The sequence below is a fragment of the Ptychodera flava genome (assembly GCF_041260155.1).
Source record: "Ptychodera flava strain L36383 chromosome 3 unlocalized genomic scaffold, AS_Pfla_20210202 Scaffold_26__1_contigs__length_13983176_pilon, whole genome shotgun sequence".
Lineage (NCBI taxonomy): Eukaryota > Metazoa > Hemichordata > Enteropneusta > Ptychoderidae > Ptychodera > Ptychodera flava.
The window spans coordinates 8410142-8433023 of record NW_027248280.1 but is presented as its reverse complement, the minus strand read 5'-3'; the positions used below and the strand labels follow the sequence as shown (position 1 = coordinate 8433023).

General features: G+C 38.6%; 1 long non-coding RNA gene across 1 annotated transcript; it reads left to right on the top strand.

Moving 5' to 3' along the window:
* Positions 1-422: 422 nt before the first annotated feature.
* Positions 423-20134, top strand: LOC139126045 (uncharacterized). The gene is made up of 3 exons (XR_011550441.1): positions 423-552; positions 15022-15167; positions 19291-20134. It is a non-coding gene; the product is annotated as an uncharacterized lncRNA (long non-coding RNA).
* Positions 20135-22882: the final 2748 nt, after the last annotated feature.

Sequence of the window (22882 nt, the reverse complement as noted above, 5' to 3'; positions counted from 1 at the left end):
AACACCACGCCCACTCTGGTTCTTGTCCCTTTACATGTATTCTTTATTTACTTAAAACCTGTTACCTACTTGCATAAAGCAAGTCCTGCCCTGTTTGAGTGGAACGTGCCCTATCCCTGTACACCCATGTGAAATAATAAATTAGGACTAATACCTCAATATTGTGCAAATAATATCTATCTACAGAAGAAAGATCTCGGCACGATTTCCTAAAGGGCATAACCAAGAGACAAGTATGTACTGTGTGAACCGAATGCCCTCGCGTCAGAGTGCCCACATCGCAGTACAATAAGCTATAGATAACAATAGAGAAAGGGATTCCCCTGTATCGACATCATTTTTTTCTCACCTGGCATCGCGCTTAATTGTACGGCGGGGGAGTTTCCTATTGTTCCCCAGGCCACCACGCGAATGCATTTAAGTCGAAGCAAAGGCGAGATACGAGCACAAGTGGATCCAGAGCGGAGGGGACGAACAAGGAGAGCTCCTGCGCTGCGTCCTACACATACTAGAGCGAACATCTCAGTTCATCTTTATCACCGTCTGACATAGGTTAGTCGCAGCCTAGCACTCTCTCTCTCTCTCTCTCTCTCTCTCTCTCTCTCTCTCTCTCTCTCTCTCTCTCTCTCTCTCTCTCTCTCTCTCTCTCTCTCATTTTTACATTCTTATCAATCTTAACTCAGTGATCCCAGAGTTACTCGTGGTGCCAATGCAAGTTATTTTATCATCCACTTTTTCTTTGTAAAGTGGACTATTTTGCTAATTATTCGATAATTTACTGTCATTTTTAAAGCAACGGATAAGTTTAATTTTAGTGGTATATAATTGTCCTCACGAATTTAATTCAAGAAATAATAGCTATTGCAGTGCTTTATAAGACTTACAGCTCTAAGAAGTCTTGATATTGTAAATTGATGGAGAGGTTCCAATGTATGAGACAAATCTAAAAGATTTTACGGATGTAGCATTGGCAGAGAAGGACGAATGGGAGACATTAACACAGCCGTTCTCCGTGTCAAGAAAAAAACGGTTTAAGTGCGATCAAAATATCAATATTCTCAATTCCGCACACTAGCGTGCCATGAATGAAACCCGCCTCTCAGGAATTTGTCGGAGCTTCGCAGAGAAAAGGGCCGCTGAGATTATGTTCGGATCACCATTAGCGGAATATGTTTTACGTTGGCTACGGCGGTGTAGAGGCGGAACGAGTAAAGTTGCATAGGCACCATAGGGGATAGCCTATGTGTCCGTCCCCAGGGGTGGGTAGGTTCGTGTTTAGTTGTAACTTGTATTGCTAATAAAGGTTTATTCTACCAAACTTTTATGTTTTGGTCGTGCACTGCCCTTGACAATCTTGCGTAAACGTTTTATTAGCATGCTGCATCTATTATCTGACCAGTTTGATTGCCTATTAGATTCGCCAAAGCAAGCAATGTAGTAATTATTTGACGAGCTTGAGTGCCTAATTTGCCAAAGTAAGCAAGGGTAAATTACTAATCTGTGAACGCTGTCACCAGATTATCACCGGATTAACTTTGACAAAGTCAACAACGAGCGCACCATCAAGGTAAAACTGAAGAAAGGGGAGAAACTCTTCGCTGGGGGAAAAGTCCGGCTCTCTCTCGCTTTCATGTCGGCAAGTTGCCACCAAGAGCGACCAACTTAGTTTTTTTCTTGGACAACTCTGCTCTCTCGTGTCTATTGTCCGCCAATTACGACATTACACAGATTTACAGACGGTGTTCGACACATGAATACCTTCGGGCAGTCTCTCGAACATGGCTACGGCATCCCAACCTTCCGGCCCTGCCGTAAGACCACCGTACCTGATACGAAATGAGTCACTATCGATTCAGAGCAGAGGGGAACGGGCAAGTTAGGCTACGTACATTGCAACCACTGGCACTGGTCATCTGCCGCGATCGGAGCATGCCGTGGCTTGCTTTGTTGGTTCCAAATTGTTTCTACAATGTAATATGATAGACTATGTAAATTTCAGCCCTGCCTTTGTGCGGCCACACAGAGAAAACCGCTCTGTCAAAAGAAACTCCTGACGTCACCACTACTCGACTATCAACACGGTTCAAGTAGAATGTCCAATGACCGCCTCCCCTCCCCCAAAATAATAATAAAAAAACTGGAGGAGGTGTCGCTCTTGAAACCTCACTGAACGTGATCTACGATAGACCTCCGAGTTGCAATAAGTTTGGCCATTGCGGGCGGTCAAAAGGCAAGGTCATTCGTGTGAGTCGCGTTCCTGGCATCTGGCCCCCGTAACTATAGCGAGAACAGTTTAATCGTCGAGAACGTCATAACTGAAATTCCATAGACCTTTACCTCTGCTCACGCCGCGAAATTAGACGGAGGTAGTTGTCGAGCTTAAAACACATGGTAAAGGAGTCCTTTGAAGTGTGTGTTTAATACTTCCATGAAATATGTGCAGTTTTGAATTAATTATAGTCTAGGGATTGGTTTTTCGTCCTCAGTATCAAAGTCTATGCAAAGAATTGTGAAACTAAGCTACCAAGTCCTTATTGACACAGCTGTTAATTGAAAAGTAAAGACGTGGTATATTAACAGGTACGAGAGCAAAAAAAGCCGTCATTCTTGTTTACAGGTTGGGCAAGTCAGTATTCTTCACGCGGGCGGTCGTCTGTCAGGTTCTTTTTTTTCGCAGCTTTTGTACGGGCCATCAGGTAACTCAACATGCATACCCGAGAGGGACATGGTGTCTTCTTTAGCCGAAGCCCAGTCATGCGTGCGAAATATTCCTGTTTTAAGGCAGAATTACGAGAAGCCGTGAAAGGAAGACCGTACCCACTCGTGCAGGTTATCAAATTCAATACTTGTGGAATGCCCGCAGCGCGCCGAGTCCCTACATATCAAAAGAAAGTCTTTCGTCCTGGCCGACGACACGCTGTGGAACTGCTGTCGACTGCAACACACCGCAGGCATGAACACGCGAATATCGTTTTCATGAAAGGAGTGGGGGTCAAGAAGACAGCAGAGCTCCTCCACTTCGGTACGGTTGGCGAACTCCCTTCGCGAGAACAGGTGATCCAAGTTTTGTATCCAAAATATCTTTGAAAGCGACGTTATCCTCTCGTTACGCCCCTCTGAACACTAACTTCTGACGAAACCTCGCCCAAAGTAGCCAAGCTTCCAATTCCGAAATGAAATGCCCTCTTCGCATTGAAAGGAGCGTTTCAAATGCGTTGCCCATTTTGTACCGAAATTTGTATTACTGCCCACTGGTACAGCTGTGTTGAAATGGCCAACTGAGATCAGACTGTTGGTCTGGAAGTTGCACGTAATAAGAATCTAACGCCTGTTGATACCTGAAGCGATGATTTGGACATTTCATGTGGCACAGTTACATACAATCTGCTCGCTTTCAGCCCTGCCTTTGTGCGGCCACACAAAGAAAACCCCTCTGTCAAAAGCAACTCCTGACGTCACCACTACTCGACCATCAACACGGTTCAAGCATAGGGGATAGCCTATGTGTCCGTCCCCAGGGGTGGGTAGGTGTTTTGTTGTATTGCTAATAAAGGTTAATTCTTCCAAACTTTGGTGTTTTGGTCTTGCATTGCCCTTGAAATCTTGCGTAAACGTTTTATCAGCATGCTGCATCTATTATCTGACCTGTTTGATTGCCTAATTCGCCAAAGCAAGCAAGGTTTGAGTGCCTAATTTGCCGAAGTAAGCAAAGGAAATTACTAAGAGATGGACCATTAGACCTTGGGAGGGGGGTGGTCACAATGAAATTGTGAATTTTTTTTACTATTGTTAATTTCTAATTTTTTCCAACTGAGATTAGCTGTGCAAATTTTTTTTTTCAGAGTAAATTTTCAGATTTATAATATTTTTTTAGTTCGTCGCTGTCTGAAGATAAAGAGGGCAAAGATGTGGTGCAAAGCACCACAAGCGGCCGCGCAAGTGGTCACGGGGGGAGGTCAGGAGGGGGGCCGGGTGTCCCCCCTCCTGCCGTCGGAGCTTTTGAAAAACAGAGATTAAAATGGTGTTATTTGGTGGCACTTGGGGAGTATTTTTGCGGGGGGAGGTTAGGAGGCGGGTGTCCCCCTCCTGCCGTTGGAGCTTTTGAAAAACAGAGATTAAAATGGTGTTATTTGGTGGCACTTGGGGAGTATTTTTTGCGGAGGGGAGGTTAACCGTTGGAGCTTTTGAAAAATAGAGATTAAAATGGTGTTATTTTGTGGCACTTGGGGAGAGCATTTTTTTTCAGATTACACATCTTCCTCTAAAACATGGTCTTCTTTCTCCTCAGTAGCTTCCTATAGTTTTGAAAATTGACTATTTTGGTTTCCTGGCTTCCCTTTTACTGCGTGGTGAAATGCCTACATTCACCCCACCAAACATCATGCATATCTCATGATATACAATTGATTTTGACAAGCTGAGAAGCTGTTTGCAAAATATAGTGAAATTTGCATATTTGTGTTTTTAGAGCAATTGTTGCCCCTTTCTGATCAAAACATCTATTTCTCTGTAGCAGCATGTCCAAATTGATTGGATGTGTATAGATGTGGTGAAATTTCAATATTTGTCTTTTTAGGGCAATTTATGCCATTCATGGTCAAAAGATCTGTATTCTCTGATAGGGCTTGTCCAATTTCTTTGAAATTTGCTACATAAGTCCCTTAAAGGCACTGTTTGCTATCCCTGGGATCGCCTTTGTTCTAGTCTTTAAGAGGATTATGGAGGTATGATAGCCTTTTGTTTTCCATTGAAATTGTAATCTGGTGGGTAAATTTTCTGATGAGACAATCTGGTGCCAACAAGGGCCTTTAAGATTTGTTTAAATTATGCTCTTTTTTGTGGTGGAAAAATTCTTCAGATAATTGTCATTCAGCATTTCTACACACAAATGATTATTCATGCAGATTTATTCAGTATTTGCTATAGAGAAACCTTCAAAGTTCAACCCTTTTGTGTGTTTTTGTGTTGGGATTTGTTGGATAGATGGCATTCTACGTAGTGTATTGTTGAATGTTAAAAAATGTGTTGCTGTTGTTTTTTGAGGCTGTTTTTTGAGAAAAAAAGAATTGAAAATGCCTTTTTAAAAGCAAAATAATACATAATAACTTGATATGTTGTTTTATCATTATTGACGTGTGTGTTAAATTGACCCTTCATGACCCTTATCTTTCTTGAGGCCCTCTGACACAAAGGTCAAGAAACTTCTTGGTAAAACAATTAAAAGGTTAAAGATTAAATTACACTTACGCAGACACGTTTTCTTCCACTGTCTTAAAGCAAGTAGACATGCCACGTGGATCTGACAAACACTCCAGCCAAAAGTAGGACTGTAGGCGCAACGATGTAAGTTGATTTCCCTTTATGACTTTCCAATTATTTAGAGGACCATTTTGAATGCAGTGCTTAGATATTTTTAGTAGAATTTAGTTCTTTTCTTCCGTTTACTTTGAACTTGATTTACCTCGACTCTCCGGTATAGACAATGAATGACCTTGTATTTTAATCTCTTTTTTATTATTTACCAGTTTTCACCGCTTCTTGAATAAATCTACTCTAAACTAAAGCAACTGAGGGTGGTTATTTCTTGGAGTGGTTGGCACTTAGCGGATACAAAAGTAACTGGACTCCGCCACAGTGAAAAATCGTCGCAAGTGAAAAATCGTCGCAAGTGAAAAATTGCTGAAAACCAGTGAACCATTGGACAAGACACTGGCTCGAGTGCACAGCGGACACTGGCATATAGGCTATGCAAGGTAGGCTAACTGTATACACATATACAGCCAACTACAACTGACTCAAAGAAACTATAATGGATAAAAAGCAAGTCGAAGGAGCTGAACAACCAGCCCACACAGAATCTCAAAATGAAAATCAAGGAGATATTTCTAAGGCAGAAAATACCACAGAACAAACAAATGAAGGGGCGGTTCCCAGTGGGAATGCCACTGCTGAAGGTGGATCTGCTGCCCGAACTGAAGGGCGCCCTCTACAGGACAGTAGAAAAAACGAAGTAGGACTGCTCTATGCTACCTTGAACACTGAAAAGGCCCTGTCAAGCATTTGGAACCAAACAAGGGGAGTTCTCATCGACCTCAGGGGGATGCAGGACCCAACAGAAAGCAAAATTGATACAGCAGAGACACTTTCCAAGGAATATGAACAAACTTGAACAACTTGGAACAAACTTCAGAGACTTCATCAACAAGACAAGACGCCAGAAGGTAAGGAGCAAGCAGAATTAACGGAAATAAGCTTCAATAGGAACATTGAACAAGCGAATGAATACATTAACGATGCAAAGACAAGGAGAGCTGAAAACAGCGCCCTCAACCTCAAATCACCATCCGAACGAGGATCTACACTAGGCAGCTTGCGTAGTTCACACAGAACCAGATCATCAACATCATCCAGAGCAAACGCATTAAAGGCACAAGGCAAGGCACGCTCTGCAGCAAGAGAGGCAGAGTATATGAAGACATTTGCTCACCATCAAGCAAAAATCAAGGTTATCGAAGCTGAAATGAAAGCAGAAAAGGCAAGGATCGACGCAGAACCCTCCAACAAGTAGCGGAAGAAAAATCCTTACCAGTACAGACACTTACTACACCAGACCAGTCATCAAACGACCATGTATCACGTTACATTGCAATGAAAAGAGAAACGGAGCAAGATCCACTACCAGCACTGAACTTTACCGAGTTCGTACCCAAAGCACAAAAGAAAGACTTAGAATCATCCCCTTTACTGATACAACCCGGACAGGGAACCTCCAACAGAATCAGGTGAGACAGTTACACCTACTTCAAATCAACAGACACCTTCAACAAGCCAGAACGACAACAACATGCAACATCTGGCGGAGATAGCCCAAATGATGGCCCGTCAACGTTTACCACTACAACAACCAATAATATTTGGAAGCGACCCAACCATGTAAATGTCATGGAAAGGTAGAGTTGACTTTTCAGATCCTCAGATTCAGATCCTCAGATCCTCAGATTCAGATCCTCAGATCTCAGATTTCAGATCCTATAACTTCAAATGCAGATTCGAATTTACAAGCCTTTTACAATACCCGTATTAACAGTATGATTGCAATATTAAATTTGAATATGACATGTACAAGGCAGTTATGAAAAAAAAACAAGTCTGCGTAAACGTTTTCGCGCAACAAGTTTCAACGAACATGGGTCTACAATTACAGATTAGCTAATTTGCTTCTTCCGACCCTGAATTCTGATTTAGCCCGGGGTAACTGGCGTCCAACATGGATTAGTTATATTCCCTTGCCATCAATATTACGCACGATGGTAAAATACGGACTGTCGATAGCCAGCATTTACATGATCGTCGCGGTCTTGATCGTTCGACCTTATTCTAATGCGTGTGGGACGGCTGTTGTGTTGACGCAATCACTTAATCTGCTGATACGGAGAGCGGATTAGCAAGTTGGCAATGTTTTCGGAGCAATTACAGTGGTGTATACACAAGTTGGAGAGGAGATAAGGACTTGTCGGTAATATATAAAGCAGTCAGACGGTGTGGAGTCGAAATCTTTATTTGAAATATCACAGTCAAAATTAATAAAATCAAATAAGGTAAACCGTTGCACAAAAAAAAACCCTCCCTCCCCACCCCAGGGGACTGATTTCTTTCCCCTATGGTACACGCAACGAAATCATCAAACGATGAAAAACAATGTCTCTTCCACGAGGCTACAGGACATGACCTGAAAGATTGCAAAGCATTTGCAAAGCAACCAGTTGCTGACAGAATTGAACTGTGTAAGAAGAAAGGCTTGTGCTTTAAATGCACTGAGAAACATCTCGCCAAGGACTGCACATCGACCATCGAATGCGCTATATGCAAGAGCAAGAAACACATCACCTGTCTCCACGCTACACCCGGTGACAGATCTAAGCAGAAAGCACCCGAAGCCAAACCAGAAGATAAAGAAAAGGAAACCCAAGAAGCTACAACAAAATGCACCAGACTCACGAAATGCCCAGCCGGACATTCGTGTGGGAAGATAGTCCTCGCAAAGGTGTATACACAAGACCGACCAGCAGACTACATAGAAACTTACGTAGTCCTAGACGACCAGTCCAATGCCTGTATGGGTGACAGCCACCTCTTCGACGCACTGAAGATACACGGCCCAGACCTTGAATACGAACTGTCAACATGCAGCGGCAAAGGAGAACTCAGAAAGGGACGACGTAGCAACCGCGTCATCATAGAATCAGATGACTGAAAGAAAAAAATCTCTCTTCCCGTTCTGCTAGAAAACGACAACATACCGAGCGACAAGAACGAAATACCCACCCCAGACATTTTCAACATCATCGATTACATTCCAGAACCAAAAAAGAACGTTGAAATTCATCTGTAAGTACATAACATTGTTCGAACTTTGAAACCAGGCTGAGACATGCAACTGTGACCTGGATAGCTCAAGACCTGTCCAAACCTCTACACGTAAGGATACGTCCTTAAAGGCGGAGCCTCCCTATAAAAGGACGCGAAGCTTTGGCGGCGTTCATTGTTAGTGGACACCAAACAGGCAACACAAGGGTACACGCTCCAGAAAATGACTTTTCAGTTTTAGTCCGTGGGCTAGAGGGGTCTACGTGGACCCCCCCACAGGATAACAAACCTGTATTTTTTAGAAGCCTTGGGATCCCTAGAATACGAAATGGAATTTTAACAGAAAAAATATAGGGATGCAATAGCTGTTATGGTCATGTTTTGAAGGGTACCGCAAAATCACTTTTTTCCAAGCCAAATGCATTTTGTCAAATCTGTCTTCTTGTAAGTCATGTGCTGAGCTTATTTTTTAACATAACCTCACTTGTTTGGTATCATTAGAAAGGGAATTAATTTGTCTTTAAGATGACATATTGTACTATGCAATATCTTCTACAGTTTTGTGAAATATGACCAAAACTTACCCAATACCCCAAAATTTAACATTGCAAATTACAGTAAATCTCAAATTCTACCGATTTTTTTAGCTTGGCATAATAAAAAATGCAATGCTTTGTATGAAATCTGTTTTAATTGATACAGGGACATGTCAGAATCATGCAATAGACTTTTAACAGAAAAAATACTGGGACTCTACAGCTGCAATAGTCATATTTTGAAGGGTACTGCAAAATCACAGTGTTGCAGATTTGCATGCATTTTTGTTAAACCTGTCTTCCTATAAGTCATCTACTGAGCTTGTTTTTGAATATAACCTCACTTGTTAGGTACCCTTGGAAAGGTAATTTACTAATCTTTAGAATGACGTATTGTAACATGCAATATCTTGTATTATTCATGATATATAACCAAAACTTACCCCATACCCAAAACTCACAATGAAAATTGCAGTCAATGCTAAAACCAAATTCTACAACTTTTTTAGCTAGAAATTAAAACATCTGGTCGTTTTTGCTATTCAATCTGTTTTATGTGGTACAGGCACATGTAAGAAATATGAAATAGACTTTTAACAGAAAAAATATTGGGACTCTATAGCTGTAACAGTCATATTTTGAAGGGTACCGCAAAACCACAGTGTTGCAGATTTGCACGCATTTTTGTTATATCTGTCTTATTATAAGTCATCTGCTGAGCTTGTTTTCTATTATAACCTGGTCTGTATAATTTACTTATCTTTAGAATGTCATATTGTAACATGCAATATCTTGCATACTTTTCATGATATATAACCAAAACTTACCCCATACCCCCAAAATCACATTGAAAATTGCAGTCAAAGCTAAAACCAAATTCTACAATTTTTTTAGCTAGACACAAAAAATCTGGCCGATTTTGCGATCAAATCTTATTTATTTGGTACAGGCACATATGAAATATGAAATAGACTTTTAACAGAAAAAATATGTGGACTCTACAGCTGTAGCGGTCATATTTTGAAGGGTACCGCAAAATATCTGTGTTGCAGATTTGCATGCATTTTTGTTAAATCTGTTTTCTTATAAGTCATTTGCTGAGCTTGTTTTTTAATATAACCTGGCTTGTTAGATATCAATAGAAAGATAATCTATTAGTTTTTAAAATGACATATTGTAACATGCAATATCTTGTATAGTTTTCATGAAATATGACCAAAACTTACCCCATACCCCAAAGTTTACATAGCTATTGTCAAATTCTATCAATTATTTTACGCAGACATAAAAAATTGGGTAATTTTTTTTTTATGAAATCTGTTTTATTTTGTACTTGGCCATATCAGAAATATGAAATGAACTTTTCACAGAAAAATATAGGGATTCTATAGCTGTAACAGCTTTATTTTTAAGGGTACAGCAAAATCACAGTATTCCTGATTCGCATGCGTTTTTGTTAAATCTGTCATCTCATAAGTCGTCTGCTGAGCTTGTTATTGGTTATAACCTGGCTTGTATAGTATCAATGGCATGGTAATTAAATAGTCTTTTAATGACATATTGTAACAGGCAATATCTTGTACAGTTTTCATGGAATATGACCAAAACTTACCCCATACCCAAAGGTTTATAGAGAAAGTACTGTCATAGCTAACGTGATCAAATTTCGCGAATTTTTACCTAGACATGATAAAAAGAGCTCTGTTTCGGTATCAAATCTGTTGTATATGGTACTGGGTCATGTCGGAAGTGTGAAATAGACTTTACAAAGATTACAGAAAAAATATTTGGATCGTATAGTTGTAACAGCCATATTTTGAAGGGAAATGCAAAAATCGCAGTACCGCAGACAGGCACCTTTTTTGTTAAATTTTTCTTCTTGTAAGTTATCTGTTGAGCTTATTTTATGACACAACCTGGCTTGTGAGGTATCATTAGTAGGGTAATTTATTCTTCTTTAAGATGAAATATTGTAATATGCAATGTCCTTCATAGTTTTCCTGGAATATGGTCAAACTTTACCCCATCCCCAAAAAGTTCAAATCGCAAATTACGGCTTATCTTAAATTCTACCTTTTTTGCTGCACATAATACAAAAGGCAATTCTTGAATAAAATCTGGTTTATTTGTTACAAAAGTATGTCACAAGTATATGATTAACTGTTAACGGGAAGATGATACAATTTAGTAGCCATTTGGATCATCTTTGGAGGGGGAACCCATATATTGCAAATGTATGTGTTTCGGCAAATTTGCCCTGATACCTGGGTACCCTTCCAATATGATCTAAAAGGCTACAAAATCATATTTTGTTCCTGTTAAAAGTTAATTTCATATTTGTGACATACTTTTTAACAAAAACACAGATTTCATAGATTGCATACAAGCATTGCCTTTTGTATACAAAGTTAATAAATTGTAAAAAATGGTAGAGTTTCAGATTTGCAGTAATTTGCTGTGTAAACCTTGGGGTATGGGGTAAGCTTTGGTCCTATTTCATGAAACCTAAACAAGACATTGCATATTACAATATGTAATTTTAAAACATAGTCAATTACCTTTCTATTGATACCTAACAAGCCAGGTTATGTAAAAATCAAGCTCAGCAGATGACTTATAAGAAGACAGATTTAACAAAAAAGCAAGCGAGTTGGCAATACTATGATTTTGCGAGACCCTTCAAAATATGACTGTTACAGCTATAGTGTCCCAATATATTTTCTGTTAAAAGTCTATTTTATATTTCTGACATTCCCAGTACTAAATAAAAAGATTTCATATGAAGCATTGCCTTATTTGTTATGTCTAGCTAGAAAATTGGTAGAATTTGACGATAGCTACGAAAGTAATTTTCGATATAAACTTTGTGTTATGGGGTAGCTTTCGTCATATATAAGATATTGCATATAACAATATCTCATTTTAAAAAGTAATAAATTAACTTTTCGATGGTACCAAATAAACATGGTTATGTAATACAATAAGCGCAGCAGATGATCTACAATGGGACAAAGTTAACAAAAACACATATGAGTCTGCACTGCTGTGATTTTGCAGTACTCCACAGTATATGCCTGTTACAGCAATAGAATCCCAATATTCTTTCTGTTTAAAAGTCTATTTCATATTTCTTACATGTCCCTGTAGGTTTGAGCCATGACTGAAAAATTTTCAATTTAAACTTTGGGATATGGAATAAGTGTTGGTCATATTTTATGAATACTACACAAGATATTGCACGTTAAAATATGTCATTTTAAAGATTAGTAAATTAGCTTTCTAATGATACCTAACAAATGAGATTATATTCAAAAACAAGCTCAGCAAATGACTTATAAGAAGACAGATTTAACAAAAACGCATGCAAATCTGCAACACTTTTATTTTGCGGTACCCTTCAAAATATGACTGTTACAGCTATAGAGTCCCAATATTTTTTCTGTTAAAAGTCTATTTCATATTTCTGACATGTCCCTGTAACAAATAAATAAGATTTAATAGCAAAAACGGCCAAATGTTTTGTGTCTAGCTAAAAATTTGTAGAATTTGGTTTTAGCTATGACTGCAATTTTCAATGTAAACTTTGGGGTATGGGGTAAGTTTTGGTCATATATCATGAATACTATACAAGATATTGCATGTTACAATATGTCATTCTAAAGACTAGTAAATTAACTTTCCAATGGTACCTAACAAGTGAGGTTATATTCAAAACAAGCTCAGCAGATGACTTATAGGAAGACAGATTTAACAAAAATGCATGCAAATCTGCAAGACTGTGATATTACGGTAGCCTTCAAAATATGACTATTACAGCTGTAGAGTCCCAATATTTTTTCTGTTAAAAGTCCATTTCATAATTCTGACATGTCCGTGTATCAATTAAAACAGATTCAATACAAAGCATTGCATTTTTTGTTATGCCTAGCTAAAAAAATTGGTAGAATTTGAAATTTACTGTAATTTGCAATGTTAAATTTTGGGGTATGAGGTAAGTTTTGGTCATATTTGACAAAAACTGTAGAAGATATTGCATAGTGCAATATGTAATCTTAAAGAACAATAAATTACCTTTCTAATGATACCAAACAAGTGAGGTTATGTTAAAAAATAAGCTCAGCACATGACTTACAAGAAGACAGATTTGACGAAAATGCATTTGGCTTGGAAAAAGTGATTTTGCGGTACCCTTCAAAACATGACCATAACAGCTATTGCGTCCCTCTATTTTTTCTGTTAAAATTCCATTTCGTATTCTAGGGATCCCAAGGCTTCTAAAAAATACAGGTTTGTTATCCTGTGGGATGCACGTAGACCCCCTCTAGCCTATGGCCTATTTTCCCCGGCTGCAAAAACGCAGACAGACTGCCAAGCGGTCAGCGCAGAGTTGCTGCCTATCGAACTCTATGGTTATATTCAAAGTCTAACGCGACTGGCAGACAATTTTTTAGGAAATTCGAGCGTTTGTGCCGGGGAATCAATGACCGTTGGCGATTTGAACCGACCGTCAATCAAACGCTTGTGTAAACTCTGTTTGTAGGATTACCAAAAGGTGATAAAAGGTTGAGATCAGTATGTGTAATTAATGTTATAGAAATCAAACATCGTACTGGCCAAGTGTTTGACTGGGAGGAGAACTCCACTAATGCGAGAACCTGGGATTGAAAAGTGCGGCTTTAAGAAAACAAACAGCTGCCCAGATTTTGTGTTTAGTTGCCTTTTTCTCTGTCTCATTCAAAGGACAAAGGGGAACATTTACACCTTGAAGTTGCTTTCATACAGGCACTTGTGAGTTGTTTACATAAACACACACCCACTCGCAGGAAGACAAACGAAAACTTGGACAATTCTGAGCGTGATGTCAAAGGTCATAGATCATCCCAGGTAACCAGTTCGCTGATCACTGCGTCTCACGTGACCAGACAAGCAGCACGTAGTAGGACGCAGATACAGGCAAACCGCCATTTGAAATGTGCTAGTTTTTGGTCTCCCGGAAGTTGTTAATTGCGCATGCCCGTACAAAATGCATCCTTTTTGTCGCGTGCTTTTTAGGCTAGTCTTTTACATGCCTATCTTTCGAAATTTGTTGGTATTGTTATTAAATCCTTGGTTAAATTCAAGCGAAGTTCGCATCATGAAACTGTGATAATTTTACCTTTACTTCAAAGTAAAATTAAACTGCCAATGACAGCGCTCCATGGTTCAACCAATCAGATTTCGTAATGGCGGTGTCACTTTACCTGCCTCTTTGTGCTTGTCACTGAGGCGGGATCAGCCAAAGGTAACCAGATTTGTACCCTCGTTTTGTTTTGTTTTCAAGTTGACCTCGTTTTGGTTTCTTTTCAGCCTCAACGCCAGCGCGATCGACTTTTCGCTTGTGATTCTCTTTCTTTTTTTAGTCAGACCTGATAGTGGTTCGTTTTGTTTTTGTAGTAGTGAAAGTACTATTTTTGTTTTTTGTTTTTAATAATTTCTATATTTTTGTTGTATGTACTTGATTTTCATTTCATAAAAAGGCTTCTTGTTTCAGAAATTTAGAATCAAGTTTGTACATTGCTGCTACAATGTTGTGATATTAAGTATGTGAGCTCATTGGCCGTAATTTTCATAGAAATAGACTTGATGAGGGCCAACATCAGAGATCTATATGCTACGTCTCTGGTGATTTAAAGGCGCCCTTCTCAATCCCAGGTTCTCGCATTAGCAAATGTGTCAACAGCTCATTAACAGTTTGTCATTCTTTTGTTTTTCATTGAATATCTTATCAAGTAAATAATATTTACATTAGATAAATCTGATAATTGAGTGGGGGCTTTAAAGGCTTTGCTTTCAATGAACAATAAATGAATATAATTTTCAACTTGACGACTGCCTAACTGGAAATGACCATTGGCAATAGATTCTGTACCATAAGTGACATGTAGTCTGTAGACTGTGGACTTGTTAAATTAAATTACTGGTTAAATGTTTTGTGTTAGATTGGTGATCAAAATATCAGCCCGCAATATAACCCTAATTCTCCCTTAACGCAATGAATTTCCTATGCCGTGCACTTTACCGAAGCCCCCTGAGTAGAGTGTCTGTCAAAAGATAAGTTTCAATTTTTTCTTTGCTACAGATAGAGTACCAATGACTGTCCATGGAAACAGCGATGGTGTACAGTATTCTCCCAAGGATTTTCTGGTAGAGTGGTGGCAGTGCATTAAAATATATGTAATAGTCATGGAAATGAATTTTTATACTGTACGTCGACACCCGGTAGAGGTAAAGTAACTTTATACTGTTAAAAGGCCACTAGCTGCAACTGTTGATAACCCATTGTTAGGGACTGGTCATTTTCCTTTGTGCCCACTCAGTTTTCATCTGCACGAGAATGCTTACAAACAGTTTCAGTAGAAAAAAGTGCCGACCCCGTATACCCCTACTTCTGACGTCAGACGTAGGGGTATGCGGAAATCATGGTAATCGCATACCTATAGTGTGACGTCATACCTTAGGGATAACTGGGTCTATGTATGTGATAAATATATATATATATATATATATATATATATATATATATATATAGAGAGAGAGAGAGAGAGAGAGAGAGAGAGAGAGAGAGAGAGAGAGGAGAGAGAGAGAGAGAGAGAGAGAGAGGGGGGGGGAGAGAGAGAGTCAGTCAATTTTTGATGTTGGCAAATAATAATCCTGGCCGAAGAAACTGACCAGTCCCTTATCAATGATGAGTGTATAATATAGAGATGTATGTTTACACGGCATCGGGTTGAATATATTAAGGAATCAAACAACTGTGATTGCAATCACAGTGTAATATAGTTAAATATTAGCTAATCTCAATAAAGGTAAGGGGCGACGTCAAAAGTTCAATGTAGGATAAAAAAGTTAATTCCCTTAGTTTCCCCCCACCCCCCCACCCCCCTAGAAACTTAATTGACTTATATTGAACCTGTTGCCAGGCTCTTTCTGTATAAAGCGAAGCTAAGGATCAGTCAATTTAGGGGTGAAATAAAGTAATGCATCGTTAAAGCCCCACAGCTGTAACTCTTGAAATTTGTTGACCTCAAATTATCTACCTATTCTCTCCTTTCTGAAATCTACCCTCTGAAGAGATGTGAACTTTTACTGCATTGGGAAACCATTCCTTTCAGAAACCTTTGACATGTAAGTTAAAATTTTAACGGTCATTTTGATTTCCTGGCATTTTCAAAAATTGATGATATTAAAAAGGAATCAGAACATACAATGTCATAGTTGAAAACATTCACCCTTGTGGATTACATTGGACTACTCTGTGCGGTTTATATGAAGATTTCAGTGCAGATATGCATAGTATCAAGGGTTTTAGCTTTTCGCATAGGGCTGTGATTTAATGTTTGGGCGAACATTTAATCGCAGTGTAATCTTATCTTGTTCAAAATTGCATATATAGCCCTGGCAGGCAGTTAATAATAAGTGTGTATACACAGACCTAAATGACTACATTGTCACCAACTTATTTTAGTTTGAAAGTAAAATCATAAAAATAATGCTAAAAGATACAGCTAGTGGGACTTTAATAAGATTGGGAACACACTTTAACTTTGTGTTTCATCCAATGTAAATACAACATACTAACAACAAACTCGAAGTTTATCAATGAATTAACAAGAACAACAACAATAAAGTTCAGGTTTCTCCTTCCAGAGGTATAAAATTATCTCAACTGTCCTGGTGGTTGTAACAACTCAGTTCACACTGCTCCATTCAGGCGGACTACACGTGCAACAGAAATGTAGCAAAATACAAAAATTCCGAGTGCAACCATAGACAGTAGAGAAACTACCGTTTATGGTGCAACAGAGGCCAACAGCCTGCATTGTTTACACTAACCAGGCCCACGTGTTAAAACAACTCCCTCCGCTGGCTTCAACACGAAAGTGTGCATTTCTGCTCTATTTTTTCAAAATATTCATTCCCCTGGAATTTTTACCTTAAATCGATTTGTAGGATAGAAACTTTTTTAGGTCAAAACCCCCCCACCCCCAAACTAAAAGAATTAAGTTTTTTATCCTTCATTGAACTTTTGACGTTGCCCCTGGTGTGCAATAAACGAGTTGCCTGTTGATTTTCTCTAAGGGAGCCTCAGAAATTACAGGGGGATGGGTTAGGGAATTGGGGGAGGGTCACTTTTAGAAAACAGTTCAAGGGGGGGGTCACTTTTTATAAACCTGATTTTATGGCCAAAACTTTGATTGTCCGTGTGATATTTCCTGAAAAGGAAGTCGCCAACAAAATACGTACACATTATCCACAAGTTTCACAAGCAAAGATGCAGAGGTATCCTACATTAAACACTTTGAACAATTAAAACTGATAAAAGACAAGAGACAAAAACATATGCAACAGGTGGAAAACTGTATCACTTATCAAATGTACATAAATGAAAGATATTGTTAGTTTTACATTGGAAAAATTGTGCATAGTTCTCTCATAGACTGCCATGTACAGTGAATCAACATTTCAGTGAAATTCCAAAATCAAATTTCTTGCACAACCATTGACTTATAACTACTCTAGTATAATCAAGAACATTTATATCAATAATCAAGCATACATAAATGCACAGATTTACCTATTTTTATACTAAAAAACAATTATTCATACTTTCATCATAGACCACCATGTATAGTGAATCAACAGTTTGGTGAAATTCCAAAATCAAATTTTTTGCACAACGTTTTAACCATGGACTTGTAACCACTCTAGTCTAATCAAGAACAATAATATAAATAATCAAGCATACATAAATGCAGAGATTTATCTAATTTTGTAGTGAAAAAAAATTATTCATAGTTTCATCATAGATTGCCATGCATAGTGAATCGACATTTGGTGAAATTCCAAAATCAAATTTCTTGCACAACCATGGACTTGTAACCACTCTAGTCTAATCAAGAACAATAATGTAAATAATCAAGCATACATAAATGCACAGATTTATCTAATTTTGTACTGAAAAAAATTATTCATAGTTTCATCATAGACTGCCATGCATGGTGAATCGACATTTTGGTGAAATTCTAAAATCAAATTTCTTACACATTCATAGACTTGTAACCACTCTAATCTAATCAAGAACATTAATATCAATAATCAAGAGTACACAAATGCAAAGATTTACCTATTTTTGTATTGGAAAAAACTGTTCATAGTTTCATCATAGACACCATGGATAGTGAACCAACTTTTTAAATGAAATTCAGAAATCAATTTCTTGTACACAAATGCACATTTTACTTCCCAATTCAAGCAAAGTACATTTAAATACATTATCAAACATATATAATATACAGTTATAGCATGTTTTGTGGGGGAAAATTTGCCTGATAGACTCCATTTATTATGATTTGATATTTTTGGATGAAGCACTAAATCAGCCACATCTTGCAATCTTATAGTTGCACAAAATATGGTGACTCTCCCTTAAATATATGAAATACCATATCTCTTCAAATATTCTTGCGTGATAAATTGAGACTATCCCTCCAAAAACACCAGCCCTCCCCTCTGTAATTTGTCCCTTACATAACAATGGAACCAATTGTTATGCAAATTAGTTGATACTGGTTCAGTTATTCCTGGGAGAATACCGCAGTGGTTGGGGGAAGGGTCAAGTTTTAGAATATCGAATAAGGGGGGGGGTCGCATTTTAGACAGGAGGATAGGGGGAGGGTCACATTTTACAGTACGGGTGTGTGCGAAAGTCCCCGGCCCACCCCCTGTAATTACTGAAGGCACCCTAACAAGACACCAGGGATTTTTATACACGCATAATTTACGTCAACACCCAGAACAGATGTTAAATGCTTGAAGCCTTATGTTACTTCTAGTGTGTCGCATCATTTTGTCTTCCTGTATTTGTAGGAACACTACTGGAGTAGTCATCAGAGTTAGAAAATTACTGAACAACAGTTCCACTTGCTTCGTAGTATGTGGTATTTCATAAAGGATAGGAAAATGGCAAACTCGCATTGCAGCATCATATATGTCATAGTGACATCTAAGAACCAAAGTATAGAATACAGTGACGTATCTTATCTTAAAACAGTTGAATCTCTGTTGCAAATTGCACAGTACGTAATATACTGTTTATAATGGAAGAAATCTTCAGCTTTTTCAATTAATAAACACGTACATCTCGACCGCCATGCCATAATTACCATTGCAAATAGATTTATTTAAAGGGTAAAACTCTCATTTTCAAAATCAAGAATTTGATTAGTTGCTTTTTGAAATAAAACACAGTTTAAGGAGGTGAGCATGTTATTGGTGACATAGGTGTTACTGCACTTTCCACTTTGCAATAAAAGTAATTAAAAGTATGCTGAATTTTGTACAAAAACAGTGCGAGGATGATTCAAGTGGCCTGCACCCTATTCTTGAAGAGAAGAAAAGACTTCAATCTTACGGGAGCGAATCTTGTCCGAAGACACCGATGGGTATGATGGAGCCATAGCAATCGGCGAAACTGCCAGCGAAATATAACAACGACATGCAGCTTTGCGCTCAACTCCAATGATCCGATTTTGTAAACTTCTAATTTCTGAATGAAGGAAACAAAGATGGGGAGTGACGATGAATTAATGGACAATACAAAGGTGTACATGACATGATTTATTAGACGAGAACAATCATTTCTTATCATACAATGTTTTGTGTACTAGATTTATTGAATGTATAGTTTTCATGATGTTTGTGAAGAAATTTTAACATAAGTATCGATTACAAAATGACGATATCGAAATTATATCACTATATATTTTCGAACTTTCTTCCTGTCGTTTTGAATGGTGTCATTTTGACCAAACTTGGCGAATAAACTCCTGACATAATACCATTTAGTTTACACTTTTAATAAAAGGGTGTCACCACGCTACTTTTAACAATATCTCCAGGTGAATGGGTAATTTGCGCCATATAAATGGGAGAGAAATGCTAATTTTTCGCTCATATTGAATAAAAACCAGCTTCCTAGGGGGTCAAAATATGACAAGGTTATAGGTCACATGCATTTCTAAGACACTGGGTCAAAAAATTAGGTAAAAGCGCAATTTCAACAATGACAGGTGATGTTAAATACATGCGCTACAAAATAACCCATTTGCGGCAGGCTGGAGTCAAATCTGCGCAGAAACGTTCTAAAGCGTGTGCGCGTCCGAATTCGTCGCCCTTCACCTTAACTTCAATTATATATACTATAGCTGTCGAAATGATAAAATGACAGATTATTTGGTTGAAAGTGTCTGACCGAACATTAGCCTCTCTTATGAAACTTTGTTTGAAGCACCGTTAGCTGTTTCAGTTTGCATTTACGCGATAAGATGGTTTGAAATAAGATGGTTTGATGTTTACTGTACCCAAGGGGGTAGCGTAACCGTGTTTGATATCAAATGCAACTTATGTAAAAGTGCTTACCGATATGTTACCACTGAATGTTTTTTCCATCCAAATAAATCACCAGGATTGAAATAGTGATATTTTCATTGACAACATGGCTGAATAACGAAAATTCAAAAAAACCCCAACCACTGAGATGATTGGGTGATATTTTTGTAAGCAAAATGCAAATGGATGCAGCTATGTGGATTTTATGTGGATTTAAAGGTCCACTGATTGTTATTAAAATCAGAACACGCTATGATAACATTGATTTGTATGGACATAGAATTCTTTAATCTTGCAGAAAGTTTTTTAATGTTTAGCCATGTGTGATCACTGAATTTTCCCGGGAAACGATTGTTGTTGTGTTGCACTTGCACTAAAGTCAGACGTACTTGCCCACGTATGCGTACTCGTTTGTCGTCCGTAGTCAGCCAACATCGTTGCCACAGAGAACTCATTGGCCACGAACACATTTTAGTGTAAATTTGTGCCCAGTTTCAATTGACTCTTATTGGCCAGGGTTTCTTCAATTTTAGTTTGTTTGAGTGATGAGTTTATGTAAGTTATTCATAGGAAACACATGTGATCTGCATATTTCCTATTCCCATGCAATGCCATCAAAATCTGCTTTCATTTCCACCAATCCTTTCAGACGAGCAATGTAGGCAGTATCGGTTTTTTACATCACTGATGACGTATCGAAACCACCGACCTGAACTCAACGTTTGAGGGCGACTTTAAAATGTCATGCCTTTGTTTCATAACAAGTTGTAAAATGAACTTTTGACCCTCTTGCAGCGTGTTTGGTTATTAACTTAAACGGGGTCTACTGTCACCTGTTCCAATTCTGCCACAGTTACCATGGAAAGAGAAAATCTAACCAATCACAGATTTTAAGCGGGTGGCCGCTTTTTAAAAACAGCGCCCTCAAATGGGCATTTTGAATAGTAAGGAACGCCCATTTGACCATATATGGGCAAATTTGGATTACAGGTGACTGGTTATAACTTTAAGCGGGGTCTATTATCATACTATTTCAGTTGAACATAGACGCGTTGCCCTAATTCTAATTAACTCAACCATGGAGTATCCACAAGACATTCTTTGTACTTTAAAACCTGTAGTGACATTTCTTGTACACTTGTCACAACATGTATTTTCAAGCATGCAAATAGTGATGTTGATGGTGATAGAGTGATGATGATGATGCTGATGCTGATGATGATGATGATGATGATGATGATGATGTATGATGGTTGTGGTGGGGGTTGTTGTGAGTTGTCATTGACATGGTGCGACTCCGAATAAAAAATAATACAAAGTAAGTACATGTGGTTTTATCTGACTGGAAACGTCGATACAGTGCCACCTGTGTTGGAGGTCAAGAGGTCATCCCTCAGACTGATCTCTCCCCTATCCCTGCTTTTCCGGCTTTTCCGGGCATGGGATTGCCCGGAAGCTTAAAGATTCCTGCACAACGGCCAAGGGTTCAGCCAGCTAACACTGGTGGGCCAATGAAAACCGACCTGTTATTGCGGTATGGTTTCTGACGCGGGGCGAAATGTAGTCATATTGTAAGATATTTCGAGCCACCGTTGTACTTTGTCCGCACTAACATTATTATTGACTTGTTGTGTCCTAAAATATAATTATAATGTCTCATGGGGACAAGTTCGTCTTTTGAAATATCAAACGCTCCCTTTTTTCTGCCTTTTAAAGCAAGCGACTGTCGAATCACAGTCGTTGCCACACCTTTAGTAGCTGGGGCGATAAAAACAACATACCAAGAGAGATTAAGCTTATCACGCCCACGATGTATTGGGGATTCAAATCCTATCGTACAATAATTATAAAATCAAGAAATGAGATGAGTCTTATACTAAGATGAGGTTCCCAAAACGTACCATACTTGTTGTTGTAGTCCCCTGTTCCCCTCAAAGTTCCATCCGGGAAAATTTGGAGGTAATATCCGGTGAGAAAGTACAACTGCCGATAGTGATTCCATCCAACGTCAACAGCGGGCCTAGCAGGCTCTCTAATATCCCCGGAACAGTATGCATACTTAGATCGGTCCCAAATTTCTTCTCTGTCGCCTGTGTTAGGCGTAGCGTGCGTATGCAGACTGAAAGCAGGTAAAATGAAGAGCCATGCACCGATGACTGTCCGCGTAGAATTCTTCATAGCTTCTGTGAGAATGCCCTTTGGAACCTGTATGGTGACAGCTGATTTGCATAAAGCGAAGCTCTCGCGGCCACATCAGTTATACGAGTTTGTAGAAGGAACTTCGTATAAATCATACAAATTCAGATGAAAAGCCAGCACTTTACAGTAGTCACACCAGATGACTGAAGGGAGAGTGCGGTATTTTTGTTGTAGCAGATTCTAAAAAGTTACTTTTGTAAGATATTGGCTTACATGTAAGGTCACATGGTGGAAAGGAGCAATGATCAGTCCAGAGTTGCCGTTCCAAAATATCAACATGTGGGAAAAGAATAGCATTGACAGAGAGTAATAATATATTATGGATACCCACACCTAAAGTGGGCGAGATGGAA